This window comes from Suricata suricatta, chromosome 6, assembly GCF_006229205.1.
Source record: "Suricata suricatta isolate VVHF042 chromosome 6, meerkat_22Aug2017_6uvM2_HiC, whole genome shotgun sequence".
NCBI lineage: Eukaryota > Metazoa > Chordata > Mammalia > Carnivora > Herpestidae > Suricata > Suricata suricatta.
The window spans coordinates 80,750,427-80,762,147 of record NC_043705.1 but is presented as its reverse complement, the minus strand read 5'-3'; the positions used below and the strand labels follow the sequence as shown (position 1 = coordinate 80,762,147).

Below are 11,721 nucleotides of genomic sequence, written 5' to 3'. Positions count from 1 at the left end.
AAGGACGTGAACATGAGACAGGAAACCACAAAAACCCTAGAGGAGAAAGCAAGAAATAGAAATAGCCTCCTCGACCTCAATCACAGCAATTTCCACCTTGACACATCCCCAAAGGCAAGGGAATCAAGAACAAAACTGAACTCTTGGGACCTCATCAAGATAAAAAGCTTCTGCACTGCAAAGGAAATGATCAAAAAAAACCTAACAGGCAACCCACAGAATGGGAAAAGATAGTGGCAAATGGCATATCAGATAAAGGGCCAGTATCCAAAATCTACAAGGAGCTCACTAAACTCCATACACGAAAAATGAATAATCCAGTGGAGAAATGGGCAGGAGACATGAACAGACACTTCTCCAAAGAGGACATCCAGATGGCCTACAGGCACATGAAACGATGCTCTGCATCACTCCTCATCAGGGAAACACAAATCAAAACCACACTGAGATGCCACCTCACGCCAGTCAGAATGGCTAAAATTAACAAATCAAGAGACTATAGATGCTGGTGAGGGTGTGGAGAGACGGGCACCCTCCTACACGGTTGATGGGAATGTAAACAGGTGCAGCTGCTCTGGAAAACATTATGGAGATTCCTCAAAAAACTATCCATAGAGCTCCCCTATGACCCAGCAATAGCACTGCTAGGGATTTACCCAAGGGATACAGAAGTGCTGATGCATAGGAGCACATGTACCCCAATGTTCATAGCGGCACTTTCTGCAACAGCCAAATCATGGAAAGAGCCTAAATGCCCATCACCTGATAAGTGGATCAAGAAGATGTGGTATATATACACATTGGAGTATTACATGGCAATGAGAAAGAATGAAATATGGCCATTTGTAGGAAAGTGGATGGATCTCGAGTGTCATGCTAAGCGAAGTAAGTCAGGCAGAGGAGGACAGATACCATATGTTTGCACTCATAGGTCTGACGGGAGAAACCTAACAGAGGACCATAGGGAGGGGAAGGGGGAAAGAGTTGGAGAGAGAGAGGGACACAAATCATGAGAGACTACTGAATACTGAGAACCAACTGAGGGCTGCAGGGGGAGGGGGGTGATGGTCTTGGAGGGGGGCACTTGTGGGGAGAAGCACTGGGTGTTATCTGGAAACCAATTTGACAATAAACTATTATAAAAAAATAAAACATATGTTGGAGGTAAAATATAAGTGTTATTAAAAAAAAAGTTGGAGGAACCAGGGGTCCATGGTCTACTGGTACGGTAGCCACCATACACACACACACACACACACACACACACACACACACACACCCCAACACTGTGTTAAACTCTAGGTTAAAGACATTTTCTTCCTGTAACTGGTTGGATAAATCTAGACACACAGTGGTACTAAATAGTGCTGGTGAAGACCTCTCCACCTTTCCAGTGCAACAATGAGTGTTAACAGCTGATGAATGGAAGTAAAGCAAGGGGTGTGAGTTATAAGAGCGCCACTCCATATGGCCAAGGGTCCCACCCGCCCCAGGCCCAAGTATCACAATGCAGGCATCCTCCCCTTGCCTCTGCTGAGTAACTGTGTGTACAACCTAGCACTTTCCGATGCTGTACAAATAACAGTAACAATTTATTAAGAACTTAGTTGGTATCAGGTGCTTTACTGGTTATCCCTAATCTTTATTTGAGTGTAGATATCTATCACACAGCTAAAGAAACTGAGGCACAGAGATTAAGTAACTTCGCCAAGAACACAGAGATGATTAAGTGGCTGAGTGTAGAATCACTCACTCCAAAGACCATAGACTTTTAGGATTTTACAAAGTGAACTATTCCTTTGTTTTTTTGAAATATTGTTAATTTTATCTTGATAAAAGCATGGTACAAAAGATGTCTGCCATTTTGTTCCTGAGCTATGATTTCTTTCCCATTTACGTTTTGTGGAATGGAGTCCCTGACTCAATGCTTAGGCTCTGGAATATGGAATACTTTGAGGACTAAAATACGCATTATTTTCCCATTCTGTATCAAGGCACATAACAATTCCTCCACCATCTTTTTGTTATAGTTTGTACTTCCATGATGTGATATCCAGACTCACACTAGGGCTCAAATTAAGAGCTAAAAGACACATAAAGGAGAAGAGCAACTGTGTAACCTGTGATGCGCAAGGTGCCATAATGAGCCTCAGGATCATTTACATATTTACTGCCTGCAAAATGTTCAGCTCCTGATGAACACACACACTCTAAGGATGGTGGAAGGCACCGAGATGTAGATACTGAGTGATCTGCTGTGGTTAATTCTCTGCAGGATCAGCCTCTCTGTGCCGTGAATTGCACTGACTCTGTAACTTGCTGAGAAGGCCAGGAATGGAGGCCACCCACCAAATGCCTCAGTGAGAACCCCCCCCATTTCCCACTCAGGCAGAGCTACTGGCCGGCTTGCACTTTGGCCTCCGGTCTGGCGATTCCGGACAGACTGACTGCAGGCTGTGCTCCCGAGGCGGACAGTCGCCTCAGCCAGTGGAGTAACACAGAGCACTCTCTGAGCCCCTACGTACAGAGGGGGAACATCTAATCACGGTTTCTCTAGCACCAGTATCCTGTTAATGGAAAGCACTTTTCAGCACTGATAGGAGTTCAAGAGATAATGCCTTTCTCTCATGTACCTCAACAGTTCTTTCCTTGCCTCCATTTATATTCGTTTAAAATGAAATTTTCATTATTCCCATTTCAATTTCTAATGTTGTTTTCTGTGTTTATGAAGTGATATCCCAGGTGACTTTATAATAAATTTCCCTTCAGTCCTATGATTGCTTTCAGTGTATGAAATCCAAATAGGGGAGTCTAAGTTATGAATACAGGTCTATTGTATAGTAATTCATTTTTATCTTGAAACAAATATCTGAAATTCAATTTCTTTTCTGTCTCTCTATATTTTCTTTCCATAGTCAGGAGAACTCACTTTATCTTTGTTCAATTTTAATTCTGCATTCTGTTTGATAATATAATACCATAAAAATAAGGTCTTACGATGATTTCAGATATGTAGGTGTTTTCTGCTTCTTATAATTCTATAAAATAAAAGTTTTAAAAAATATTCACCAAATCTCCTTCTATAATTAGTTGTTATTCACTCTGTGATTCTTTGATGCAATTCACACAAAATCTGCATTTTGTATTCGTGAAGCATTACTTGTCTGAGCAAATAGTAACTTTGCATGTACATGTGTCCTTTTGGTCTCTTAATGAGATTTTTCTTTCACCAATTTGCAGACTACAGTCACATAAAACAAAAGTGTCCGAAAGACTCAAAGTGGACAAAATAATTTATGAAAAAGTAGAGCCTATTCACCAAAAATTCCAAAACCATTTTGACCAATGTATGGTGATCTCCAAACCACCAAAGGAAAAAAGGGACTGCTGCTTACCAGCATTCAGAGCCGGCCAGCGTGCAGTGCAGGGGGGATCTCAGTAACCTGGTGAAATTATGCAGGAATGGTCACCTGTGTGGGAACTTAATTGGGACACAGGATTTTTAAATTCCATGAAATACCAAACTGTTATGTTAGGACCATCAATTGAATCTGAGCTGATACTAAGTTATGGATGCACTCTTAGATTATTCAAAGTATTTTTAAAGCAAAGTAATGAAGGCTACATTTGACACTCTCCTTATTTAGAGCTTGTTATTTTGGCATAGGTATTCTATGCCATTCTTCTGAATGCATGCTACAAGATAATATATAACATAGACTATGTGGCCCACCATATTTTGTAATAATGATGGTGGAAAAAAAGAAATGAAATCATTTCTGGTTATTTGATCTGGGAACTGATGAAGGAAACACTGCTAGGTCTCTATTACACAGATAAGTTTCTATGCTCTAAGAACACAGTCTTCCAGGGCTGCTGCTTGGCATACAAAAAAACTTAATATTTTCTACCAAAAGACATACTTTTAATTTATTTTGTGCTTTTAAAAGTACTGTTCCATTGATCTTCTAATTATAGACTCTAGCTACTAATAATAAACAAGGATATACATACATATATCCATCCATAAACATCTATATACATATTGACCAATCAGTCTATTATTGGATCAACTTTCCTTTAATAAGGCATTACTAGATACCAGGTTCTTTGCTATGTGCAAAGATAAGCTAATTCCTGTCCTCAAGCAGTTCGATTTTATAAAAAGAGACAGTTATGTAAGCACATAAACTATAATACTGGAAATTACAAGTTTAAAAGTTAGGAGTAAGCTCTCAGAGGCAGGTGTGGTATGAAAAATACGACTTCTCCATCCTGTGTCTAGGCTAACCTGTTCCTTCAATAAGCAGAATGTAATAGAAGTAATATTATGAACTTCGTGAATGCAGGCCTCTAGAGACTTTAATCTTCCACTTCTGTCTTCCTGGAACACCCCCAATACCATGTAAAGACGCCTGGGTGAGAAACGGGGTGTGTGTGTGTGTGTGTGTGTGTGTGTGTGTGTGTGTGTGTGTCGTAGGGCAGCCTACATCCTTTGGAAGGCTCGAGCCACATGAGTGAGGCTACACTAAACTCTCCGGCCCTAGTCTAGCTACTGGATATCTGAAGCCACATAAATGATCCCATAGGAGAAGAGCTGAAAGCCATTTGGCCAAGTCCAGCCCAAACCGATCACCCAAACTGATGAAACTAAAAGAAAGAAATGGTTTGTTGTTTTTAGTCCCTGTATTTGGGATGGTATTTTTAGGAAGCAATAGATAATTGGTATAGCAGATTAGTAACAGAATGACAGCGTGACAGCAGGATGGGGAGGGCAGAGTTGGGGGTAAAAGACTTGGACTGTTATTGAAAGGTTACCTGCTTCTCTCTCATCTGTCCCTGACAGAAAACTGTGAAAGACATCTTCTTAATGGTGCAATGATTTCTCCTGGCTTAGCTTCTGATCTTCAATTTTGAATTCGTTTTCTCATTCAGCCTTTACTGAGCAGAGTTTTCCCTCTTTCATTTTTTTTGAACTAATGATCTCCAGGCTACCGACTGCTATCTCTTTTAAAGGCTGATTCTTGGGATATCTTTGTATCCAGCCAATGCCATTCCCAGAGGGCTCTGCCTGGCCATCAAGCTTGTGCACTGCCACCTTTAACCAGACATGAAAAGAAGAATAAACTTTAAACAACTGGCATATGGAAGCTAGTTAATTTAGAAGTAAACTTCTCCAAGATGCTTTCAGGGAATTTTGATATCAGATTAGAGCAAATCACACAGTAAGTGATATGGGTAATGATGGCTCTGAGGCATCAATAAAGGTTAACTATTGCAGAGTGTACTTGGTATCAGCAAGCAGAAAAACATGGTAGGCAGTTTATCATTATTTCCATTGAAAATATTTAAAATTGAGGTGGAGAAGGTCCAGAGAAAAACTGATCTGATTGCTTAAAAAAATATCTATTTAGCACTTACAATTTACTAGCACTGTCCTAGACAAGCATCAACAAAACAGACAAGAATGCATGCCCTCAGGGGATGGACACTCCTCTGGCGTGAACTAGTGAAATGATGCATTACCAAGTACCACACATCTAAAAGAATTACTCAACGACCTACTCCACGTAATGTAAAATGGGAAGAAGTAGGGAGCAAAGAAATGAGGGACACAATTATAATTGTCAGTATATTAAATAAAATGAAGACAAAAGCCTAGATGGCTTCAGCCTGCTTAGTGGGAGGGAGGAGGTGGGGAGGGGGCGGAGGAGGGTAGAAGGAAAAATACGCTCAAGTCCTCATGCAGCTCACACTAGAAGGAACAAGATTAGGCTGGAAGGAGCATGTGTTAACAAACAAAAAGCAGGTGTGGTACTTCGTATTACCACCAGAAAGTAGAATTTAGGGAAAAAGAGCACCAATTCGATAAAGGGAATTATATTATATGCCTAAAAAGTAGAACTCACCAAAAAGATACATGTTAATGATACTAAATGAAAAATGTGGCAAACAGTGAAAATGGGATTTAGACACATTGTGAGTTAAGGGCAAGAACATAAGCACAATTTAATACAGACATGGAACCAGTCGAAGGGGGTGATGTGTAAAACGTGTAAGAGATGGGGTGTCAGTAATGCCAGCAGAGATGGAGTGAGGCGGCAGCAGCGAATATCAAACAAGGACCTGAGGACCCGCTTTCCACACAAACAAGTTAACAAACACTAATAAAGGAAAATGGGGGCCACCTTTGAGTATTTTAATAATACTATCACTAATGGAAGAGAAGGTTATTCAGATTCGACCCATGTGGAAACAATCAGAGTAATTATGGAACCCCCACACCATAGCAGTATGTGGTCTGATTATTAAACAGGCAGTGATTTCATTTTGTGTGGAAGTTGTGCCAGCCTCGCTGCTTGGTTTATTTAAAGCAAGGGTGATCCAGGCCGCTGGGAACACCTTATTGGGAGTAAATGTGTCTTTGAGAAAGAGTGGGTAAATCTTCTACGAGCCCTTTCCAGCTGTCAACTCAGAGCCAATTATTTCTTTAGAGCTAACTGGTTTAGATTTTTTGCATTGCAGTTATCTTGCTGACTCTTTTAATACACCAATAGGCAAAAGAACCATTATGCAGATAAGGAATTTGTTTTAGTTTCTGAATGTTTCTATAGACTATTAAGTGTAGAAGAGACCTGTAAGTCTCCGCAAACGGCCCTAAGCTAAACAATGACATTATTGTCTAAAACCGTCATCAGGCACCCCAACTAGTCTATGAAAGGTTTCTTCATCTTCTGAATCCTATTATTGGTATATTGATAGTATATAAAGTATACAGTATATAAACAATATACTAAGGAGTAATGTTTTGAAATGAATGTTGAGTATTTAAAATAAAGTTGAATTGTTCATACTAAACGTTTTATTATTGTTTGAATAAAACAAGAGCAACTGGTCCTTTTTATACCAATATCCCATTTTTTCCTCCCTAAAAAAGGTCTCACCAAAGTTTTTTCCAACAATAATAACAAAGAATTCCACTCATGCTGAACTAATAGTGGTTCGGGAAGATGATTTATGAAAGAGAAAAGTCTTCCTGTTTTAAAAGATGTATGGCAGAAAGAAGATAAAGCCCAAACTCAAAGAAAGGATCATCATTTATTACAAACTAAAAGAAAACAAAAAGCAAACAAAAAAACCCACACAAAAAACAACACAATTCCAGAATATCTACTAGTGGGTTTAGTAAAATGCCAATAGTAGTCAAGGAGTGATAGTCAGTGGATAACTGGACATTTTAGTTGGTAGTGTGATTATGAGCAAGAAAATCAGACAATGCTGAAGAACGTGGCTCTAAATTATCTAGAAAGTGAGACAGCAAAATTTCTGTGCATAGGAATTTTTAGGATGTTAGTCTCTAGGGAGATGACAGAACCTCTTCCACTGGGAATGTAAAAGTAAGAGTAAGATCAGTGATTCAGCAAACATTTTCTGGCTACATAATCTGTAGCAAACATAGACAGTGGCAGAAAAGACCAGGTTTCTGTCCTTAAGGAGTTTACATTGTGGTAGGAAAAGGTGATCTTGCAGGAGAAATAAGAGAGTTCTGCACAGGCCATGATGGGCACGAGGGGAAGTAGGTGGGAAGATGATCAGAAATGCTTCCTGCCTGACGAAAACCTTGCAAAGTAATTACTCGGTTGCTGGGTAATTATCCACCATGGAAACTACGTTTGACATGACCTATAGGAAAAAAAAAAACCCCTCTCAATCTTATCCTTACTCAGTAACTCTTACAGTGTTATCAAATTAACGCCATTTTCTAAACGGTCACATTAGCTAGTCAAATTTAAATGTTTGTTTTTTCAAGCCCTATGCATGTCTGAACTTTCACATATATCGCCAGGCACAAAAATAAAACATTTGCCATTTTTTTCAACAGGACGGTATATATAGGACACCCAAGCAAATATTCTTAGAAATGCTATGGAAATATAAAAGGAAAAGAAAAAAGACAATTTAAGAGAGGGATTTCCAATGTATTTTGACTCTCAGTGAGAGCTGGGTGGGGTGGGGCTGGAACTGGGAGTTCCCAGAAAAGGCAGAATATGTTCTGAACAGAAGGTAAAAAATTAAAAATAGGGCATGTGAGTAAGCAAAGAACAAAATGGGAATAGAAAGGGCCTCAAATCATCAAGGACAAGAGGTAGGTAGGTACTAGGTAGGTCTTAGATCTGGAAACCAGAACTAAACTATAAGACTTAGGAGAATATCTTCATGACCTTGGTTACAAAGGAGTTCTTAGATAAGCTACCAAAAGCATGATCCATAAAAGAAAAGTTTAGACTTCATTAGAATTAGAAATGTCTCGAGAAAAAAAGAAAAAGAAAAGGGCAAACTACAGATTGAGAGAAAATATTTGCAAAATATCTGATACAGGACTTATTTTTTAAAAACTGTAACAAGGGACACTTGGGGGGCTCAGTTGGGTAAGCATCCAACTCTTGATCTTGACTCAGGTAAGGATGTCACAGTTCATGAGATCAAGTTCCCCATCTGCTGACAGCACAGAGCCTGTTTGGGATTCTCTGTCTCCCTTTCTCTCTGCAACACCCCTGCACTCTCTCTCTTTCTCTCTTTCTCTCTCTCTCTCTCTCTCTCTCTCTCTCTCAAAATAAATAAATAAAGAAAAATACAAACCAACAAACAAAAAATCCTTATAACTAAGTAACAGGACAACAGCTTGATTAACAAGAAATGGGCAAGAGATTTGAACAGACACTGCACAAAAAGATGACATATGAATGGCAATTAAGCACATGAAAAAAGGAGTTCAATATCATTAGTTATTAGGAAAATACAATTAAAACCACAGCAAGATACCACTACATTTACAAGAATGACTAAAGAAAGACTAACAGTAAGGAGTGTTAATTACATGAAAAAGCTCCAACTCTCATACATTACTAGTGGGGATGCAAAATGGAACAGCAGCTTAGAAAACAACTTGGAAGTTTCTTATCACGGTAAACCGATTTTTTTCCAGGCAACACATCCATTCAACTTTTAGATACTTACCCAAGAAAAATAAAAACATATATATTTATACAAAGACTTATATATGAATATTCATAGCAACTTTGTTTATAATAGCCACAAAATGTAAGTAATCCATATGTTCATCAACTGGTGACTAGAAAATCAAACTGTAGTATACAGTGGAATACCACTCAGAATTTAAAAGGCAACAACTATATGCAGCAAAATGGATGGATCTCTAATGCACTATATCTAGAAAAAATCTAGAACAGAAGATTATATACAGATTGGCACCACTTACATGACATTTTAGACAAGGCTAACCTACAGTGAGAGAAAAAAGATGACTGGCCCGGGGCAGGAGCAGGGGACCGAGTGCACAGCAGCACAAGACACTTCCTGGGCTGACGGAAGTACACTGCTGGTCATGTAATTGTACACATGTGGTAAAACCCATCCAACTGTCCCCTTAAAACTGTATTTAAATTACATCAAAATAAAGGCAAACATGTACGTAAGATACCTTAAGAGTCTTAAAAATATGTCTTATCACTATAAAGCTAATGGTATTATTGTGTATAAAAAACTTGGATGAACATGGTAATATGGGACATCTTAATATGGGATTTCAAAATAATTTCGGGAGGACACAGGTAATTTGTTAAGTTAAACCAAGCAAATAAATGTGTTAAAATATTGTCTCTCTTTAATATATGAAAATGCTTCTGAGGATTAATATTCTGCTTTATTATATTGGTAACATATTTGTCCAGTTATTTTCACAGGACCAGCACCCCCCAAGATGAGCATTTGTTAGAAAAAGGAAAGCTCAGGGGCGCCTGGGTAGCTCAGTTAGTTGAGTGTGGGACTCTTGATTTCGGCCCAGGTGATAAGCTCATAGTTACTGAGATCAAGCCCCATGTCCGGCTCAGTGTAGGGCATGCTTGGGATTCTCTCTCTCTCTCCTCTCTCTCTGCCCCTCCCCTGCTTTCTCTCTCTCTCTCTCAAAATAAATAAACACTTAAAGAAAATTTTAGTGTTTATTTGTTTTTGAGAGAGAGAAAGAGCATGAGCAAGACAGGGTGTGGGCAGGGAGGGAGGGAGACACAGAATCCAAAGTAGGCTCCACCCAGACTCTGAGCTGCCAGCGCAGAGCCTGGTGCAGGGCTTGAATCCACGAATGGTGAGATTATGACCAGAGCTGAAGTCAGATGCTTAAGTGACTGAGCTACCTAGGTGCCCCAATCAGTAAACATTAAAAAAAAGAAGAAGGAAAGCTTGGATGAGAGTGACTTTTTCCAGCACTGCAGAGCTAACTGGCTTATACAGTGCTGACATTTTCTAATGTGACTTTTTTTGTGTGAGACAAACTGAAGTTCAATAAACTACCTTTGTAGTTCTTTAAGGGTATTATTATCCCATAAAAAGATGGTGTTTACGCCCCCCAAAAAATCCCTTTATTTTCCTTTAAGTGTGTATAATGCCAAATTCTTACAAAAGAAACTAAGAACTAGAACTCCTATACCTTAAGCAGAGATTGAATTATACTAGTATAAGTGTTAGGTAATTCATCATTTATCTAGTTCATAATTTTAAAAGATATTAACAGTACAAAAATAATGTGAGAGCAAGGCATTCCGGAAAGTGTTCATACTTCTTTAGATCACTAAAGACATTTAATGAATTATTTCAAGATTTTCATGGCCTGAAAATTAAAAATTCAAAAGTATTAATTACTATGCTTATTGCAGCATTATTTATAATAGCCAAGATATGGAAGCAACCCAAGTGTCCATGTGCAGATGAATGAATAAATAAGAGTGGAATATTAGTCATAAAAAAGAATGAGATCTTGTTATTTGCAACAACATGGATGAATAAAGAGGATAATGCTAAATGAAGTAGATCAATCAGAGAAAGACAAATCCTATATGGTTTCATTTTGTGTGGAATTTAAGAAACAAAACAAACGAACAAAGGAAAAAATGGTAAACAAAAACCAAATTCTCTTAAATATAGAGAATTGGTGGCTGCCAGAGGGGAGTGGGGTGGGGGATGGGAGAACAGGTGAAGAGGATTATGGGTACACTTATGATGAGGAACACTGAGTAATGTATGGAATTGTTGAATCACTATAATGTACACCTGAAACGAATAAAACACTGTATGCTAACTATACTGGAATTAAAGTTAATTAAAATTTATTAAGCATTATGTGAAAAAAAATCCTGTCTATAGAAAGTATTAGAAAAGAACTACTAAACAGTGAACCTTTTACAAACAATGAGGGCTGGAACAGAATATGCTCACTATATCAGTATCATATTTTGCATTATGCAGTTGGTCCTGTTTTTCCCATGTTTAACCTTACGTATTTACTTTGCTCATGATCTTTGTATTTGGTGTATGTGACAAATCCCCCCAAAGACTTTAAGTGCACCTTGAAGAGACAGATTTTGAAAACTGTCATTATGTTCAGAGTGGCAAAAAAGAGAATACATCACGGTATGCTTTTCTCCCCACAGTCTTGCAAGCTGCATCCATCAGTCTATCAGATTCTGAAGAGAAAGTTTGAGTATGTGAGGTCTATGTTTAGCTTAAATCCAGAATCCAGTTAGAAAAATTCTCAGAGTGTTTTACCAGGTCACACAATTGTTCTGGTTCCAAAGGTTTGTCTTCATCTGTGACCTAGAGAGGTGACTCCGTGCTTATGAAGTAAGACTCAGAACAGTGTGTGTGGTG

The 11,721-nt window shown here is 38.6% G+C and overlaps 1 protein-coding gene across 1 annotated transcript in view; it reads right to left on the bottom strand.

Moving 5' to 3' along the window:
* The window catches only part of FER (FER tyrosine kinase), a 401,294-nt gene that overhangs the window by 26,835 nt on the left and 362,738 nt on the right, over positions 1-11,721 (bottom strand). The gene's annotated exons all lie outside the window — the stretch shown is intronic.